Below are 20432 nucleotides of genomic sequence, written 5' to 3'. Positions count from 1 at the left end.
GAAGAGGAATGGAGTGAGGGAGATAACAGGAGCCCAGAGTAGTCACAGAACCAGGAAATGAGTTCTGATAGATTGAGAGTGAGTGGTAGAAAGAAAGAGAGTGACAAGAAGTAAGAAATCACTTTCTTGAGTTAAGAGTGAGCGACGCAGCCTGAGAAGCAGAGAGACAGAGAGATGGAGTTGGAAGCGCAGAGAAGGAGAGAGCTACATCACAGAAGCAGGGAGACTGAGAAAGACCATGGCATAGTAAAGAAGGTTCACTGCATGCAAACTGGAACATTGATGGTGATTTGTATAGCTAGACCCTAAAGAAATTCCACTCATTCTGGAGATGACAGAATGCAAATAAAAATAACTGAATAAAAGAAACAAAGCGCAGACAAAACAGGACAGAAGACACAATGGCTCTGAGTTCTAATCCTAACTGCTTGTTTTTTCTTTTGTTTTGTTATTTGTTGTTTACTGCTACTACACTAATCTCTCAACATGGCATGCCAATATCAATCTTCTGTTCTGTTCTCAGAAACAGGGTAGGTAAGGAAGATCTGAAAAGTTCCTAGACTAGGGCTTTCATGCAATATCTCAGTAATTCTGCTAATTATTTAAAAAATCCACATTTTTCAGACCTTTACAATGTGACAGAAAAGTACTTCCTTCCCATGCAGTGAAGGTTGTAACACAAAACCAAAATTAGCAAGGAGAAGGATGGTTTCCTGGGAGGTTAAAATTTTAAAGCAAGCACTTAAAAGTCCTCGGAAAAGTTTCAGAGATTTGTTGGAAGCAAAATGATTCTCTCAACTCTACTTAAAATGAGCTAGTTTTCCATGCAAAGCTATTTTGAGCCATAAAAGGACAGTAACTCTAATCAAGTATATAGATTCATTAAGGACCATACTAGATCGAGGTCAAATATGTGACCTTCCAATCTGGGTGCACTTAACTGAGGCAATACTATCTCGTCATTACTATCTTGAATTTATTGTCCATGAAATAGGCTGTTGCCTGCTTTTCTATCAAAACAAATATAAAGACTAATCCAGCACGTAAAAGTGTAAGTCAGACTATTGAATCTTTTTAGCTGCTGTGGATACACTGCAGAGCAAGAGACGTCTGCATAACATTTAAAAAAATATCTTCCATAAAGTAATGTATTTTCTCTCCTGAAGATCCACTGCATACAGTGACTTTCATTCATTTCAGGAAATGGAAACCAATCTTTTGAATCCGCCTCGCTTTAAATGCCTTCTGTGCAGGAAAGTTTTAGGCAAGCGTCAATATTTTGCCTCTCCAGATCAAACCCAGCCTGGAAAACAGGGGCACAGGGTCCTGAGGAAAATATAAGAGATATAAACACCACAACGGTTGAGGGAACTGAGAGCAAAGGTAAATATTAAAGGTTTGTAGAAGATCTCAGTATACTTAAAAGGAAAAAAATACATGTGTAGATATTAATTTTCACATATTTGCATATTTTTTATCCTTTTATAAAGCCTTGAGATGAACAATCCCGTTATTAAGAAGACTTCTTTCAACAAGTAAGAGCTGGAAATTAGCCTGGCACTGATTTAATTAAAATACTAGGTTTATGTATTATTTTAGCATTTTCATATTCAATGTCTTTAGTGGGCATTTATATAAGGATAAAAAAGAGAAGTAATTTAAGATTATTACAAAGTTAATTAAATTAAATCAAATCTTCAATTACTCTTAATTTCCTTTATTACATAGTTTGGCCTTTGGTAAAAACTTTTTCCCTTTTCTATCACAAGGTAAAATATTTCTTGCTATAATTCAGACCAGCTGCAATTTGCAATTGTGCCAGAAAACCGCTCTTGTGCTGGTTGCTGTTAGATAATGTATTTTACATAGATTAGCCTAAATTAAGAGTCAGGAGGAAAATCTTTCTTCCATTTCTTTTTTTTTTTCTCCCTTGTTCTGAATGATGAGGAACTGTCAGTGTGTGGCTGCCTCTTTTCAAAGCATGTGGGAAGCTGTCACCCCGTTACATCTGCAGGACAATCCAGATGTTACACAATATGAAATCCAGGTCTCAGCATTGTGATGATTGTCAAATGAGGACAACCTAACTGTAGGCCCGAGCTCAGTAAAATGACAATTTTGGGAGAGTGGACGAAGGCCAATATCTTTCAATTATTTTAAGCCACTAACTTTTCTCTGTTAAGTTGGCACGATCTTCTCCTAGGATAGCTTTACAGATACTTAAAAATCTATTTCAGAAGGTACTGAACGCTACCTCGTGGTCAGACTTCATTAGTATTTACAGAGACAAAAAAAGGAAATAATCTCCTATGACAGAGGTTTTGTCTAATCATAGCTCTCAAGGACGAGAAATTCTGATCTGAGAACAGTGTACGTGCCACGCTGGCATCAGAACCTGTTTATGCAGGTAATGGCTGGTTTAGGACACCTCTGAACTGTCACGTACCATGTGAATTAATGAGGCCATCCAGGTCTAAGGTCCCTAAAAAGGCCTCTCTAGATTAGGGTCTATTAAACCCGCCACAAGCTGCTTAGTGTTAGAAAAGTAACAACAGAGGCTTCGCATTCTGTTCTTTCCCTTTTTCCTTTTCTTTTTAGATTATGGGGGAAAAAATAATTTCTCATTCTTCAGCAAACATCCTGCTAACTTATATGGAAGAAAGTCCTATGGATTAATTAGACACTCAAAAAATTTAAAGAACACTAATCCTCAAAAAAATCAATAAATAAAACCAGTATCAGAAATATAAATTAGGGGGGAAAGTAGGTTTAAGAAACTGCACGGTGAGTTAATAAATGAGGCAGTTCTATTTCCTTGCTTTGTTTTAAGATTATTAAATGCAGCTACGTTTCAGCAAAGTAAAAGAATAGGAAATAATTTCAAGAAAAAAAAGGGGTCAATATAATCAGGAGTAGGTAGAAAACACTGTGCTTAGGCATAATCCAATATTTAGTTGAGGGAATAAAATACTATGATATGTTCATATGAAAAGCACAAACATCAACAAATAAATGATAATTAGCATTCTTGGAGGAACACATTTAATATCCTTTTCCCGACAACAATTTCATCCTCACAATATTGCCTTCACTTTTTGTTGTGTAGCCTTTGTTTGCTCCCTGTATTCTTTCCAAACTCTCTGTCAAATGGCTACAGTTTTTCCGGACTGTGACTATTATTGCATTAATGGACTTTTGGTTTTGCTTAGAAAAATTTGAGTGCAAAATCCATTTGCCGTCTTCAAATCTATTAGGTGCTTAGCCTTTAATTTTTTGCACATTAACATTAAACGGTGGAGCTATGAGGTTCTTTCTGGAGTGATTATTATGATTGTAATCAGGCCTGACACTCGCGCCACTTCAAACACACAACCACCAACAGTTCCATTACAACAAAAGAGCTCCCAGGATAACACATTTTAATAGTCAGAAGAGTTGTGAATTCACAGCTTTGCACAGCAGGTGTGGCTGCACATCTTTGCACCCCTAAATACACTTGCTCATCTAATCTGACAGATTAGACAATGGCACAAAACCCTCATCACCCATGTCTAAACAAAGACTTCATTTCGGAAGAGACAAAGCTTCAAGCAGACCGTGTTGCCACTAATAACTTTTCTGAGCGAAAAACAATGTATATTTTATTAATGAAAAACAAATTGCGGCCGGGAAGATGAATGTCTTGGCTTTTCTGACATTTTAAATAATTTGCTTTCCTTTCCCTTCTGTGCCTTTAATATTTACCTTCATATCAATCTTTATGCAATTTTGTTAATTAGCTATGGTGCTGGCAGAGAAACACGAAGGCATCGCAGTGCAGGACCTTAAAACCCATGTTGCAAGGGGAAAACCATTTTGCTCTTTTCTGGGAGTCAACTATATTGGAAAGTAGCTCCTTAATTAGAGCCAGAGGTAAGCTGGGCTTTGGAGCACCCACATTTTCGTGGCAGGGCACTTGGCAAAGCGTTTCAAGCAGGAAAAGGCAACCTGATTTTCTATTCAACTTTGGCGCAGCTGAACATTAGAAAGTGAGACTGGGGATGGGCGTATTTACCATAAGGGAATGGCCTGGGCATTAATGGGCTCGGGAGGCTTATTTGGAGGCAGCTGCACTTATCATGAATCAGGAAAGGGAAATAGCAGCCCTGGTGCGCTGTAGGTCAGTCACAAATGTCGACTGCAGAGAGCCATAAATCTCCAGCGTGACTTCAGCCGGTGACTCGCAGAACACCCTCCCAGCGTTTTCCTATAATTCAAAGATTATGTAAGGTATATCGTGAGTGTGTTCGATGAAAATATTAATTTAGAGATAAATCCTGTAAGCGCTCCCAGCCAGCGGCTTCTGCCACAGCCACCCTCCAGACAGGACAGGCTGCTAGTTTTGTCAACAGTAGGAGGTCATGGACGGCTGCCAAAGAAAACAAACCTTTTTCATGAAAATGCTTTCAGATCTAAGTAGTCACAGAATATCTCCTGTACTGTTGTATTACCCATATTTAAACTTTGATATACTGTCTTTTGCTCGAGTCAGAAATCTTCATCATAAAATGAAGGGGGGCGAACACACCAGAAAGGTGATTAATCACACCCAACTCTTCCTGACGAATTCAAATAATTTTCTGTTGTTTTTCTTGGTTGGGGGGGGGATACGGGGGAAGGGGCCGGGTGGCAGGAGGGGATGGTGGAAGTTGTAGTGTCAACTGTTTCACTTGTTTAATTTATTTGTCGTTTCCTGAAAGACATGGGACACATATTGGTAAGAAAAATCTTGAGCCTTGCAGAAAAATGACGGACGTTTCCCACCGAATGAAAAGTTTATTAATGATAATAATAAGGTACGATGTCATTTTCATTTATCAATAGGGTATAATTGATCCTAAAATAAAAGTATTCTACATATGTCTCTTTGTGTTATTGGATCATGCTAAAATATGACATAAAACGCAGGGGGATATTCAGATTTGTCAGACACTTAATAACCTAAATTAGAAATTTATGCAGTTGAAAATATCACCAAGGTAAGGAATGTGAAAGCTGACGTAATAGATTCCCCAAATCGCCTCTCACTTGTGAGGTAAGCATCGTGCTGGAGAGCCGCGTGCTGCAACTTTCATTTGCATTTTGGAGGAGGCCTATTTAGAAGCTAGGAATCCTGAATGGCCTTTGCTCCTGCAGTTGGAAAGGAAAACACTTGGTGACTTTAGTCGTAAGCACCAAATTCTATTAAATGGGTACAGGGTACTATGGAGACCTAATTCCATCTCATCGCTGTGATTCTTAAGGAGATTTTTTTTGTTGGACTTTTTGAGTTTTTGCCTTTTGTAATTACTGAAGCCCTAAAGATGTATAGAATAAACGCAAACCGAAGGCAATATAAACGAAGATTTTGCATATTGTTAATGGCCTCCTGGAGTTGCGGGACACAATTAACATTACAGTGTGCTTGGAGAACCCGGGCGGACACAACGAGCGTATCAGTCTCAATACTGGAAGTGTTGATGCAAAACTCACAGGGATCTCTCTGGCTCACTCCCCATTTTCTGAAAGTATGGTTCAAGCGTTTTAATACCTATCTTCGTATCCTGACTGGTTTTAAAAGTAACCTGTGCATGGAGAACTCTGACACGGTCGGCACAGGCATTACCAGCACAGAGCTATCTGTACGCTATGCATGGCCTCCTTTATTGTTTTACTGTTTTAAAAGCTGTGTTCCACTTTGAAATCACATTAAGAATATAAATTTCAACCTCAAAATTATGATTCTATACGACAGAGGCAGAATGTGTGCTTTGTAGCCCGAGATCCCTTTCATTTAATATTAAGCATTCATCCTCTCACATTTTTCTATTTTTGAAAACTATTTGAAATGAATAGACATACACCATAGGATTCTAGACCCTGTAGAATCCCAGGGCCTGTGGCAGACTGAAGCTAGCAGCCTCTTGTGCGGACACTGCCAGCAGAATATTTGAAGTCCATGCAGCTTGGGAAGAGGCTGATCTTCACAGAAAAGCCAGAATTTCTATAAAAAAAATTTTTTAAGCCATTTTACCCCTAATCATAGACAAGCATTAAAGATCTTAAAACATGGCTATGATCAGGCAATTTTTTTGGTGTACTTTTTAAGTGAAGACCAGCGTCTGCACAATTTAGAATAAAGGACTTATATACATCCTAGATAGTCTCAATTTGAAAGCTATTAGCTATATGATCTTCTGTGTCCCAGGCTGTCCCCTTCTTCAATATAGCTAAAATGAATTGAAAAGCACAGAGATTATTTTGAATTGATGTGAAATGTGCCTTGTCCCAGCTGTCCTATGACATGGCTGAGATTGGCCATCACGCATTCAAGTTGATTCCTTCCTGTGAGTCTATACAGAATACAAGCCCTGACTCCTCTTTCTCTTCTATAATCATCATTGCTTACTTCTGCCCACACAGGGGAGGGGGAGAGTATCATCATCAGGAGGCATTAAGGAGGCAGAGACAATGAAAGACAATATTTTTTAATCATTCCATTAAACCAGTTGAGAGTTTTAATTCAAGTTTTAGTTGTGAATTAACTCTGTCTAGAGTTTTATGGGTCAGAGTAATAGGATGCTTTTCCATTTGGTTGGCATGAGTTAGAGAGTTCTAATACTATTTATCATCTAGTACCAAAGATTGATTTTGTGAACTGAAACTGAATTTCTAATTGCCAATAATAAATAATATATTGTTGTGATGAAAAATAGACTTTATAAAGGAGGATCAAGAAATAGGTTTATTATACAAGTTTATTATACAAGTAGGCTGTTCTCTTTCTTGGGTGATTTCCGAATTTAGCTAAGTTACCAAGAATCTCCACTGAAAAGGTTTTTCAGCTGCTCAATTTGATGGATGATTAAGAATCCATAATTATCATTACTTGACCAGGAAAAAAAGTTGGGCCACAAAGAGTTAGAAGGGAGAACTACTGCATGAGAGTTTGGGGCTACCACTGGCAGAGTCTGATAACACAAAGCTTATGTATCTGTTGATGCCCGTGAATAAGAGTCAATAATTGTTGTTGTCATTCTGTGACAAAGGTCAGCATTCTGTCATACAGGAAATAATTGTAGATAATTACAGGCATACTTGTTTTATTGTACTTTGCTTTACTGTACTTCACAGATATTGTGTTGGGTTTTGGTTGTGTTTTTGTTCTTTAAGGTTTGTGGCAGCTCTGCATCAAGCAGGCCTATTGGCGGGTGCCTGGGTGGCTCAGTGGGTTAAGCCACTGCTTTCATCTCAGGTCATGATCTCAGGGTCCTGAGATCAAGCCCCACATCAGGCTCTCTGCTCAGCAGGGAGCCTACTTCCCCCTCTCTCTGCCTACCTCTCTGTCTACTTGTGATCTCTGTCTGTCAAATAAATAAATAAAATCTTTAAAATAAATAAATAAATAAATGCCTATTGGCAACATTTTTCCAACAGCATTTGTTCACTTCAAATCTGTGAGTCACATTTCGGTAATTTTTGCAAGATTTCCAACTTTTTCATTATTGTTATGTTTTTCTTTATTTTTCATTATTGTTATAATTGTTGTAGTGATCCATGATCAATGATTATGTCTTACTGAAAGTTCAGATGATGGTGAGCACTTTTTTAGCACTGAAATACCTTTTTTTTTAAAGATTTTATTCATTTATATGTCAGGGAAGGAGACAAAGAAAGAGAGGGAGGGAGGGAGAGAGAGTAAGATAGAGAGCACGCACAAATAGGTGGAGCAGCAGGCATAGGGAGAAGCAGTCTCCCTGCTGAGCTAGGAGCTGGATGTGGGACTAGGTCCCTGTACCCTGGGATTGTGACCTGAGCTGAAGGCAGACACTTAACTGACTGAGCCATACAAGGCATCCCTGAAGTACTTTTAATTAAGTGGGTACATTGGGGTTTTGGGGTTTGTTTTTTTTTTTTTGGTAATAATGCTAATGTACACTTAATACATTACAGTGTAGGGCAAAGATTACTTTTATATGCACTGGGAAGCCAAAAAATTCATTGTGCTCACCTTATTGTGATATTTGCTTTATTGTGGTAGTCTGGAACCAACCAACCATGGTATCTTTGAGGTACAACTATATGTAGAGTTAAGGAATTGTGTTATTTGCTGAGGGTATAAAGCTCAGATATGGTTCTTGTCTTCAGGAGTTTAACAGGACAATTCACAGCAGTTCCTGGATCTCCACTGAAATATTTGTGACTCTCTACGGTCATGGTCTGCAGCCCCAGTGAGGTCCATAGGGCTGCCCAGCTCAGTCAGCTCCCTCACCCATTCTTCAAAGCAACTATTTCAAACTCAGTCCCATCTTTCCAAAACATATTCCATAAACCCAATCCATCACTCCTAGGAAATAACCTTTCCACCCATTCAGCAGGGCAAATAGAAACTATCGACAGTCAACTCTTTCAACTTGCTGACCTCCAAAAGATATCTACCCTGAATTATTTCTCCTCTCTCTCCTGCTACCTGTGTCACTCCACCAAAATCATTGCCAAAAGTGTTGCACATGGGTAAGTTTCAGTCATTCTCTTATTTAACCTCAATATAAGTTGACACTAGAAAGAATTCATTGTTCTTAAAAAGTATTTCTCAACCCTGCCTTCTCCTTACCCTACCCCTTGGCTTGTTTGAACACTACTCTTTTCTCAAACTTTGGTCATTCCTTCCTTGGAACTTTGCCTGGTTATTTTCTCTTGCTTATCCATTAAATACAAATGTTTAATGTGGTTCTATCTTTAAAATATATGAAAACATTATTATAAAGTCTGGTATAGCAAGACTGATGAAGATTTTGTTTGTTACGGCGAGATAAAAAGGAAAATCTCATTATCTTGTCTCATCTTATTCTTCACTGTATTTCAATTTCTTTTGTAGTCAAGCATAATATTCAACTAATGTCCATTGTGTACAAAGTATCATACTATGTACTAAAGAAAGTTATGCAGGCTTTCTGCCATGTCTACAGAATTAACTCTCTTATGTTCATTATGTCAGGCTCACACAAGCCTTGGCAATCATCACTACCATGTGGGAGTCCTTACGAGTTTCATAGCACATCAACTTTTGATTTAGTATAGTTTGGGGGCAGAATTTGTTCTCTCTCTGTGAACTTTTTAATAAACTTTCCTATGTCTTATGACATGGGTATACCTGTACCCATCAGTACTGAGGTTCCTACTTCAAGATTTTGTGTGGACTCTGGAAACTACTGAACCCCAAGGCTTTCTATAAAAAGCTGAAATACAACTTCAGTGCTTCATGCTGGAGTCATACTATAGGACAGTTGGACCTGAGCTTGGAGTCTTGTGGCACAGAAACTCTCATATACAAGTTTTAATAAAAATGTTTCCATAATGGATTGTGAGGTGTCCTAGGCTGTGTTTGTTCATTCATTCTTTCTTTCTTTCCTTTTAATTTTACTCATCAAGACAGGAATTTCTTTAATAAAACATACACATACTTGGTCACCTGGATAACTCAGTTGTTAGAACATGCAACTCTTAATCTCAGGGTGGTGAATTCAAGCCCCATTTTGGAAATGGAGCCTACTTAAAAACAGAGCAAAACAAAATTTAAAATACACACACACACACACATAAACATACCTCATCTGTATTCAAATTTGAGGGCAAGGAAGTACAGAGTCTGAGTAATTTACTAACTATATGCTCAAGACATGTGGTGCACCCACAAAGGTGTGCTAAATTAGCTAGGTTTTACTCTTGTACTCTGGAAGTTTTTCAACAGAATTGTCAACAGACTTTTTATGCTGCTTTGTGACAGCAAAATATTGAACCATCAGTATTAGTGGAAAGAACATACGGTGAAGAGACCATGGAAATGATGACTAGCTCCTTTGTAGAACTGATGTTCCTTTGAATTATTTTTCCTAAGAAAAATAAAGGCAGGAGTTAGCTTTTGCTTTCCATGTTAAAGGATGAAACAATAAAAGAAAATTAAAAATGCATTGGAATTTATCTTCCCCAAATCTTTAGAAACAGGATATTTACTTTCTTTTTCATGGTCTGCACTAATTAATGATAAAGGTCTTACAATCACATGTAATGATGATGAAGAGAAAAGAAGACTCAAATAAAATCCTTCTATTCAATACTTGTGTTTTATTCTCTTCATTAACTAGGACCAAACAGCAAAAGATGGAGCTGGAAAGTGGGCTACAATGGATAAGTCAAGATACTTGACTAGAGGTATAGACAGTAGAGGATATGTTTTGTTGCCTGTAATGACACTGACAGAGAAACTACAGCAGACACCACCTTCATTTTTATCCTTCCTTTCAAATAAGCTTTTGTCAATCTACTTTCACAGGGCAGAGGGACCAAATAAAGAAAATGTAGGATGGTAGTGATGCCAGTTGGACAGAGTTTTGCCAGGGGTCTAGATATAAGCTTCTTTGACCCCTTTTAAGATCTCTATTGTACAAGACTTGTCAGTATCCCTAATAACTACTAGGTTGACATTTAAAACATCTTATCATTTAAGAATTCTCTTCCTTCATTGCAAATCATCACAGTGAGCAATAACAAAACATGGTATACACATAAAAAGGAAATACAGTAATTATGGTGTTTAGAGGGAAGCTGTTACATAATAAGTAATTTTAATTGATCACCTGAATTTGAAATACAGATGTGAAAAAAAATGGGAATATGAGAACTCTTTTAGTAAGTACAGATTTATGTAGCTTTTTATATATTAAAAATATATGTTAAGTATATATACATATATGAATATTTATAAATAGCCTTTCTAGAGTTAAAACATATAAGTGAAATGAAAAATTTAGTAGAGAGTTGAATAACAGATTCAAGCCAGCAGAAAAAGGAATCAGTGAACTTGAAGATAGGTCTGTTGAAATTATGCCATTTGAGGAACAAAGAAGAATTTTTAAAAATGAATTGAGTCAAAGAGACCCATGGAATATCATAAAGCATAAAAATAAACACAATTCACATCCCAGAAAAGGAGGGATAAGGAAAATGGGTAAACAGAATATTTGGAAAAAATAATGTCTGAAAACTTCCCAGATTTGATAGCATAGATAATAATTATATATCTGTTTTCTTGGACACAAAATATATAAAGAGATAACATGTGACAATAAGAGCTTAAAAGTGGGGGGAGAACAGAGACATAGAATAGCAAAGTATTTTTATACTACTGAAATTAAATTAGTATTAAAATGTTTATTGAAATCACTAGTGCAACAAAAGGGAAATAACCAAAAATACATATTAAAGGATATTACAAAAGAATTAAAATGGTACAATAAAACAATTTGAAAATAAAAGGATTTTTGGAAAAAGATATTCCATGAAAACTGTAATCAAAAGAAAGCTGGAGTGTCTATATAAATAAAAGACAAAATAGATGTTAAGACCAAAATTTTTTTTTTAAAGATTTTATTTATTTATCTGACAGACCAAGATCACAAGGAGGCAGAGAGGCAGGCAGAGAGAGAGGAGGAAGCAGGCTCCCTGCTGAGCATAGAGCCCGATGTGGGGCTCGATCCCAGGACCCTGGGACCATGACCTGAGCCAAAGGCAGAGGCTTTAACCCACTGAGCCACCCAGGCGCCCAAGACCAAAATTTTTAATAGAGACAAGGAGGTAATTATATAATGATATAAGGGTCAATCTATGAAGAAGATATAAGAATTATAAATATATATATGCACCTAATACCAAAACTCCAAAATACACAAAGCAAAAACTGACAGATTTGAAGGGAAAATAGGTTGGTAATAACAGTGGGAGATGTCAACATCCTACTTTCAAAAAAAAAAAATTAGAACTTGACAGAAGATCAATAAGCCAATAAAGGGCTTAAACAGTGCTAAGACAAATAGACCTAATAGTGGAAACCAAATAGAGCTAACTGTATAGACAAGTAGACATCTATAGAACATTCTATCCAAAAAGAACAGAATTCACATTCTTCTCAATAGCACATGAGCATTCTCCAGAAATGACAATGTATTAGGTTAAAAAATAAATTTCAATAAATGTGATATGATTGAAATTATAAAAATATATTCTAGGGTGCCTGGGTGGCTCAGTGGGTTAAGCCTCTGCCTTCAGCTCAGGTCATGATCTCAGGGTCCTGGGATCGAGCCCCACATGGGACTCTCTGCTCAGCAGGGAGCCTACTTCCTCCTGTCTCTCTATGTGCCTCTCTGCCTACTTGTGATCTCTCTCTCTCTGTCAAATAAATAAATAAAATCTTTAAAAAAAAAAAATAAAAAAAAATAAAAATATATTCTATAATCATGATGAAATGAAACTAAAAATCAATAACAGAATGAAAAATGAAGAATTCGCAAATATGTGGAAATTAAACAACATGCTCCTAAGTAACAAATGAGTCAAAGAAATCACAAGTGAAATTAGGAAATAGTTGAGAAAATACCAAAATACCAAGACTTATGAGATGCAAAACTTATAAATGCAGTCTTTAAAGTAAAATAAGTAACTATGCTTACTTTAATAAAAGAGAAAGATTGCAAATCAATCTTCCATCTTAGGAAACTAAAAAAAGTGGAGAAAACTAAACCCAGAGCAAGGAGAAGGAAGGAATAATAACGATTGGAAATAACTGAAATAAGAAATTAAAGAATAGAAAAACCAATGAAAACAAATAGACTTATGAATATACTTATGAAGAACAAAGAGAGAAGACTACTAAAATCAGAAATGACAGTGGTCACATTACTTCTCACTTTATAGAAATAAAAATGGTTATAAGAAACTACTGTGAGGGGCGCCTGGGTGGCTCAGTGGGTTAAAGCCTCTGCCTTCGGCTCAGGTCATGATCCCAGGGTTCTGGAATTGAGCCCCACATCGGGCTCTCTGCTCTGCGGACAGCCTGCTTCCTCCTCTCTCTCTCTGCCTGCCTCTCTGCCTACTTGTGATCTTTGCTGTCAAATAAATAAATAAAATCTTTAAAAAAAAAAAAAGGAAACTACTGTGAATAATTATATTTCAACAAATCAGGTACCTGGATGAAATGCACAAATTCTTAGAAACACACAACCTATCAAAATTGATTTAAGGAGAAATTAAGAAGAAATAGAAAATCTGGATAGAACTATTACAAACAAAAAGATGAAGTTAGTAATCAAAAATCCACTAACCCAAAAAATAAAACAAAAACAAAATAACCCAGAGCCAGATAACTTCACCAGTGTATTATACCCAAAATTTATACCCAAAATTTAAAAGAATTGACATCAATCCTTTTCAAACTCCTCCAAAAAGTTGAAGCGAAAAATATTTCTTAACTCACTCTATGAGGCCAGTGTTATCCTGATTCTAAAGTGAAAGATATCACAAGAAAACTACAAATCAATATTTTTATGAATATAGATAAAATACTAACAAGTAGAATTCAGCAGTATGTAAAAAGGATGATACTAACATTACCAAGTGGGATGTACCCCAGGAATCCAAAATTTGTTGAACACACTAAAAGTAATAAATATTAAATACCGTATTAAAAGAATTAATACACATACACACACACACACACATACACACACACACACACACACAAAATCATCTCCATAGACACAGAAAACATTTGACAAAACCCAGCACTCATTTAGAATAAGGAAGGCAAAGAAACATCCTCAACCTGATAAAAATGCATCTATGAAAAGCCCACAGCTAACATCATACTTAATGGTAAAGGACTGTAAACTTTCCCTCTAAGGTGAAGACCCAGACAAGCATATCTATTTCTTCACTTCTTTCAACACCATATAGGACTTCTGTCTAGGGCATTTAGATTAGAGAAAGAAATAAAATCACCCAAGTTAGAAAGAAAGAACTAAAACTGTCTACTTGCAGATGGCATAATCTCATATATAAAAAACACTAAGATGCATTAGTATCCAACATAAATAAAAAATTTATACAATTCAACCCCAATGTATCCCACATTATCCAATTAAAAAGGAGCAGAAGACATGAATAGGCATTTTCCAAAGAAGACATACAGATGACCAATAGACACATGAAAAGATGCTCAAGATTATGTATCATCAGGGAAGTGAAAATCAAAACCACAATGAGATATCACTTCATTTGTTGTAATGGCTAAAATAAAAATCACAAGAAATAAGTGTAGGCAGGGCACCTGGGTGATTTACTTGGTTAAGTGTCTGTCTTCAGCTCAGGTCATGATCCTGGGGTTCTGAGATTAAGCCCTATGTCAGGCTGCCTGCTCAGCGGGGGACCTGCTTCTTCCTCTCCCTCTGCCTTCCACTCCCCCTTCTTGTGTTCTCTCTCTCACTCTCATCTCTGTGTCATATAAATAAATAAAATCTTTTAAAAAAAAGAGAAAGAAAGAAAGAAAGAAAAGACAGGACAAGGAAGGAAGGAAGGAAGGAATAAATGTTGGCAAGGCTGTGGAGAAAAAGGAGCCCTTGTGAACTCTTGGTGGGAATACAAACTGGTACAGCCACTGTGGATACAGCCACTGTGGAAGACAGCATTGAGAGTCCTCAAAAATTAAAAATAGAACTACCATATGATCCAGTAATTCCACTACTGGATATTAATCTAAAGAATACAAAATGCTAATTTGAGAAGCTATATGCACCTCTATGTTCATTGCAGCATTATTAAAATAGTCAAAATACGGAAGCAACCCAAGTGCACATCTATGGATAAATGGATAAAGAAGATGTGGATATATACACAATGAAATATTACTCAGCTCTTAAAAAAAAAAAAGAATGAAATCTTGCCATGTACAACAACATGGATGGATCTAGAGGGTATAAAGCTAAGAGAAGTCTGTCAGAGAAAGACAAATACCATATGATTTCACTCCTATGTGGAATTTAAGAAACAAGATGAATGATCAAAGGAAAAAAGAGACCAAAAAAACCATACTCTTTTTTTTTTTTTAAGATTTTATTTATTTATTTGACAGGCAGAGATCACCAGTAGGGAGACAGGCAGGCAGAGAGAGAGAGGAAGGCAAGCAGCCTCCCTGCTGAGCAGATAGCCCGATACGGGACTCGATCCCAGGACCCTGGGATCATGACCTGAGCCAAAGGCAGAGGCTTTAACCCACTGAGCCACCCAAGTGCCCAACCATACTCTTTTTTTTTTCCAACCATACTCTTAAATATAGAAAACAAACTGATGGTTACCGGAGGGGAAATGGGTGGAAGGATGGGTAAATTGGGGGAAGGGAATTAATAGTACACTTACTGTGATGCGCACTGAGTAATAGAATTGTTGAATTACTATATTAAATAACTAAAACTAATATAACTCCGTAAGTTAGTTATACTGGAATTAAAAAATAAAACATTTAAAAAAATTAAAAAACACTGAAGAATACACACACACACACACACACAGAGCTGGCAAATAAGTTCAGCAAAGTTACAAGTTACAAAACGTGTACACAAAATTTCGACTGTATTTCTATATATTAGCCATCAACAATTTGAAAGTGAAATTAAGAAAATAATTCTATCTTTAATAGTATCAAAGGCAAAATATACTTAGGAGAAAAATTTGACCAAAGAAGGGTAAGATTTGTATGCTGAAAACTATAAAACATTTTTAAATGAGAAGATTTAAATAAATGGAAAGCTATCCCTTGTTAGTGGGTTAGAAAATTTAATATCATTAAGATGGCAATACTCCCCAAATTGATGTAGAGATTCAGTGTAATCCCTATCAAAATTCCAGGTTGATTTTTTGCAGAACAGGACAAGCTGACTCTAAAATTTATAATGGAATGAGAGGGACTTTGGATAGCAAAAACAATCTTGAATAATAAATTCGGAGGATTCACATTCTTCTATTTTAAAACTTACTACAAAACTGTAGTAATTTATACAATATGGTACTGGCACAAGGCTAAATATATAGATCAAGGGAATAATATTGAGAGTTGAGAAATAAACCCATTCATCTATGGTCGATCAATTTTTTATGGTCAATCAATTTTTGACAGAGGTACCAAGAGCATTCAGTGGAAAAGTAGAATATTTTCAACAAATAGTTTCAGAAAAAAGTGGATATTCTTATATTAAAAAAATGAATTTGGACTGCTCACACAATGTACACAAATGACCTCAGAAAGGATCACAAACATAAATGTAAGAGCCAATATGATAAAAACCTGAGAAGGACTCATAGATATAAATCTATTTGACCTTGGATTTATCCAGTGTTTCTTAGATATAACCCCAAAAGCAAAAGCAACAAATAAAAAATAAATTGAACTTTTATATGTAGACATATATGTAGACATACAAAAATATACTTCAGAAGACACTATCAACAACAAAAAAAGGCAACCACAGAATTGATGATAATCCTTGCAAATCATATCTCTGATAAGGATCTAGTTATCTAGAATATAAAAAGAATTCTTACAACAAAAAGAGAAATATAAAACTGGTAAAAGACTTGAATAGACCATGACCCCAATGAAGTTATACAAATAGCCAAAAAACACATTAGATGCCCAACATTATTCATCATTTGGGAAACGCAAATCAAAACCACAGCAATATGCCACTTCATACCCATTGGATGTCCTTTAAAAAAAGAGAGAGAGAGAGAGCAAAAATAACAAATGTTGGTGTGGATGTGGAGAAACCGTAACCACACACATTGCTGATAGAAATATAAAATGATGCAGCTGTGGAAAACAGCTTTGGCAATTCCTCAAAGAGCTAAATATAGAGTGTTACCATATGTCACAGCTATTCCACTTGTACATCTGCACCTAAGATAATTGAAAACATGCTCACACAAAAGCTTGTAGACAAATGTTCATAGCAGGATTATTCATAATATCCAAAAAGTGGAAACAATCCAAAGGTCCACCAAATGATGAATGGATAAACAAATGTGTTCTATCCTTACAGTGGAATATTATTTGGCAATAAAAAGGAAAGATGCCCGCTTCATGCCACAAAATGGAAGAAGCTTAAAAATATTATGCCAACGAAAGGAGCCAGTCTCAAAAGACTAACAACGGTATGATTCTACTTAAATGAAATTTTCAGAATAAGCAAATCTATAAAGACAGAAAGTAGATTAATGTTTGCTCAGGGGTAAGAGAAACTAGTTAGTTAGGAGTTACTGTTAATAGATACAGTACATGTGTTAGGAGTAGTTGTAATAAGATAGTGGTGATGGTTGTACAACACTGCAAATATACTAAACACCACTCATTTGCACACTTTACACAGTGAATTCCACATTGTGTGATTTTTATCTCAAAAAGATTGAAAAAGAAAAAAATAAAGGGAAAAATCATGGCACCTCCTTGAACCTGGATTGTCAAGTGACCATGGAAAGCAAAACTTTCAAAGCCAATCACATGGAACATAAGGGAGAAATGAGTTTTGTTGTTCTGAGCCACAGAAATTTGGGATTGGTTGTTACCACAGCATAAACTAGTCCATTTTACTGATACAGCCAATAAATAAGGAATCCCTGTATTCACCACAAATTAAGTTAGAAAATCCATGCACTTTCAAAATCCCCAAAGTTCAATCATCCTACATTTATCAGATTACATTTTTCTGTAGCAAGACTATCTTAATTTAATATAAATCTCTATGTCACTGAACATATATAACTATTTGAAAGTGCTGTGGAACATAGTAATGACCTTAAAAGCTGAAAACACACAGCAATTGTCTAGAAAATAAATCTTATCTGCAAATATTTGTTAATAATTTTCAGATGTTTAGCTTTTTTCTGTGATTTTACTTTTATCATTATCTTAGCAGAAATGGAAATATTAGATGCTGGGTAATTATGTTCTCATATGTCAAAAAATTTCCTTTTGCTATTTTGAAAATTAAACCTTTCAAAAAATTCTAATATCCTTAATATTGATGTGTAAATGTCACTGTATCACATTTAAAGTGAATAAAAATTGATCCAAATTGAAATTGCATAGGGGTGATGAAGATGTATTGTACGTGCATCTGCCAGACTTCAGTTTTAGAAAGCACTTTAAGATTTCGAAATACAACCATTTTTTTTCTATTTTCAAAAATCTTTACTAATCAAAAAGAATTCTATCATCACAATAATTTTCATTCCAATTAATGGAATGAATTACATAATTATCATAGATGTAAGTGTGCTTATGTTAATTATATGAGGTTTAAATGTACATCATTCCATGTCTTAATTTTCCCCTTAAAACTCTAAGAAGATTTGGGGGAGTTTGGGGGAGCTCAGTCAGTTTGAGCATCTGATGCTTGGTTTCAGCTCAGGTCATGATCTCAGCGTTGTGAGGTCAAGTCCTATTTAGGTCTCAGTGCAGAATCTCCTTGGGATTCTTTCCCTCTCCATCTCCTTCCCCCACTGCTCCTTCCCCTGCTTGCACTCTCTCTCTCTCTCTCTAAAACACATAAATAAATAAATAAAATCTTAAAAAGAAGTTTATATGTTGATAGACAAGGACTCTATGCCTAAAGAAATTATAACCCAGAAAATCAAAATTGTGTCCCAGAATTTTAACATGTTGAAATGTTCCTGCCGGTGTCACAACTTTCATTCCCATCAAATAGTAGAATTTGTTATCCTTTACTCTCTTAAATAATTATCATTGTCGTCATTTACTGGGCAAATCAGTTGTAATGGTATAAATGTTTAAATAAAACAACTTTCTTCACTCTTTTGCTCAAAACACTCCACTGTGGTTAGAGTCATAGTCACAAAATTTATGATGGTCTATCCAAACCTGCATGATCTGGTCTGTACGTGCAATCCCACCTCTTTCCAAAACCATCAGATTGTCCAAGCCTTAGGGCCTCCACTTGCCTAGTAAGTTCTTACTTCTACTCCTAATTTCACATGGCTGGCTCCTTCTTATAGTTGTGGTCTCAGGTCAAATATCACATCTAGACAGAGAGGACTTTCTCTAACTATCCTACTAAAAATATTCCCATCATTCTCGGTAATATTATCCTATTTTATCACCTTAGTTGGACTTACATAAAGTTCTTGGTTTATTTATGTGTTTACTTGTTCATTGTCCGTATGACATCCCACCGAATGGGAACTCAGTGAGAGCAGACAACGTCTATTCAGTGCTTCGAAGAGCGCTGACTTATGGAATGAGTGAAATAAGTGAATAATGCCTTGGATATCTCTGGCATGCCACACCCCAAACAATGCCTGATGCTCCCTCTCCCTCTACCCAATGAACATCCTCAACTTTAATTTTCCCCAAGTCTTTCAATAACTCCTTTGTCAAACAGCTAACCTCAGACATTCTCAGAACAAAAGCACTTCTGCAATCAGAGTCACTTCTAAAATGTATTAATAATCATTCATTTGCACTATTCATTGTTGTGCAAATAGCAACAGAAGTCTGGTTTGCACACCATAGGTTGTTGCATGAAGTGTGCTTGCTTTTCTCGACCTCAGTGAGCATTCTCCACATTCATCGAAGGGCAGAATTTGGCCATGTGTGGTTAGTTGATTACAATAAACATATGGGGAAAATGGCTGAGAATGCTCAAATATTGAAACCATATGTTACTGCATGGGAAACTATGCCTTATTAAAAAACAAAACAAAAACTGAGACTCCAGCTAGAAACATACAGCTCAGAGCTTTTGCTTTCTGAGTTTAACTACTAATCAATTTATTCAACTGAAGACTCTTTACAATGAACTCAACCTTTCTACCTCAGATCAGCTTAATATTTTAACTCAGTTGAATATTTTTTGACTACAGAAGATTACAAAAATCACACAGCTTGCAAATAGGAAAACTCCTCAGTAAGTAAAAGTATCCTGAATCCTGTAAGATTTTTAAAATTCTATTTTAAATGCCATGAGGACTTCATAGTTGTTTTATATTCTGCTTATAAAAATGGAGCTTTAACTCCTTTTCCCAATTAACATCACACCATCTTCATAGAGCAATGAAGCAGACGAGAAACTTCAATGGCACACTTACGAGATATTATTCTTATTATTAAAGACCGAGAAAATTCAGAGAATAGAACTACCACCAGAAGTGATACTGAGTGTGACTAGAGGATATCAGAACAGACTCATACACATTTTCCTCTAAATTTCAGATGAACCCCACTTACCTCTCTCATCAAATCTAAGGTGCCATCACTTGTAAGATAGACCACTACTAAGAAATAAAAATGCTGCCAATTTAACAATGACCTCTCTAATCATGTAAAATGTAATGTACACCTTGATTTCAAAGAGTTTAAAATGCAAAAACATATACATGTTCAAATCAGAGAAGTATGCTAATTATATCAACTTGAATTTTAATGCCATGTCCTACTATTAAGCACCAAATCCAAGGCACAGTAAGAAATGTGCTTTTGGTGGACTCACATTTCTTTCCCATTTTGGTTCCTG

Source organism: Meles meles, chromosome 3, assembly GCF_922984935.1.
Source record: "Meles meles chromosome 3, mMelMel3.1 paternal haplotype, whole genome shotgun sequence".
Classification (NCBI taxonomy): Eukaryota; Metazoa; Chordata; class Mammalia; order Carnivora; family Mustelidae; genus Meles; species Meles meles.
Note: the sequence above shows the minus strand (reverse complement) of the source record.